The sequence below is a fragment of the Oncorhynchus kisutch genome, linkage group LG26 (genome assembly GCF_002021735.2).
Source record: "Oncorhynchus kisutch isolate 150728-3 linkage group LG26, Okis_V2, whole genome shotgun sequence".
Lineage (NCBI taxonomy): Eukaryota > Metazoa > Chordata > Actinopteri > Salmoniformes > Salmonidae > Oncorhynchus > Oncorhynchus kisutch.
The window spans coordinates 14,054,130-14,055,672 of NC_034199.2; positions in this window are offsets into that span (position 1 = coordinate 14,054,130).

The following is a 1,543-nucleotide window of genomic DNA, read 5'->3' on the forward strand; positions in this document are numbered from 1 at the left end:
GGCTCATATAAGGACATGATGCACTGCTGTGTGGTCTATATGTACCTACAGATATTTTATAGCATGCATGCTCAACTTAAACAAATCATCAGAGGACTAAGCTATGCTAGCTGTGCAAAGTGTAAAGCGACTTTTGTGTAAAAACCTATTTACAAATTATGCTGTCCAAAATGATTATACATTTTTCATCATCTTAATGAAATGTGAGCTCGAGTGAGGTGCACTGAAGGTCAAATGTTGCATTTACTATTCATGTCCATCCAGTATTCACGGACTAAGGGGATACATTTTTTTTAATGAAGGACTTTGTGCACTTGGAATCTGAAATGCAATGAATAAATCAAATTGAAAAGGCAACTGTTGGGCTTGTTTTCTCTTTGGTTTCATTATTTTCTTTCTCATAAAACCAAACAGTGCTTTAAAAAAATATTGCATAAGAATATACTTTATTATCTGCTTTGTGCAGAACCTTTGTATAATAGCGTTATGTTACCACAAGGAGACAACATGTATGAAGGTTAAAGAGAGGGACACAGTCAAACCACAAATGGCAATAAAATACAAAAACAGACACAGACATATTGCACAAATTCTTGACAGACGTTTAGAAAAGACAATTCTGCTTTCAACAGAAATATTTCATAAAGGTTAGAGATCAAGCTGCATGTATTGCCTCCATACTGTTATACCATAGCACATAGCAAGAGAGTAAAAGGCGTTGTAGCCTATGCATGAAAGGGTTATAATCTAGTGCTGTCAGAGTAGTAGGTAGGGGTAAAATGATAGTGGCTTAAACATGACTGTGTGGGTCAGTCATTGGTGCTTCTGGAGGACAGAATTGCCATGCCAGGGATGATAGCACAGTATTACCACAGTTCAGTGTTCAGCCATTGCACTCTCCCCCAGAGAGACCATTTATTTTATCGAGCTATCACGTACTGTAATCCACTTTTTGAAAGACAATTTTCAAGGTTCAAATTCTTAATTGGTAGCATGGTCTGTCCTAATGAGACAATTAAAGGGTACGTTTTGTTTACTACAACAGAGTGCTTAGGTAAGCTATATATTTTTTGACGGTAACTTTGTGTTTTTTTCTCTTTATGGTATTACTATAGGAAGAACAACTCACGCGAGGAATGTTTAATCTTATTTAAACTTTGAGTGCGTGTGATGAGGTTGGTTGTGTGGAAATCAAATACATAACAATAGTTAATAGTTAGTGTTAAATTGTGGGGGAAAAATCTAGTTTTTATATTTTCAAAGGACTCACATTTTTAGGCTTCCAGTAGACTATGTCAGAAAAGAAAAATAATAAGAATACAATTCAGAATACAATATAATAAAACATCAGCACAGACACAGCACCAAATCATCTCATCAGTATAAAAATAACGAGATACACTTGCGCGGAAAATAGTTTTTTTTCTTCCATCGATTGGTGATGCGCAATAGTACGTGGTTAAACTGTAGCACACACTGGAAGGGTGACAAAACAAATCGATGGAGAGCGAGCGAGCGATGAGAAAAGTTATGGATTTCTTCC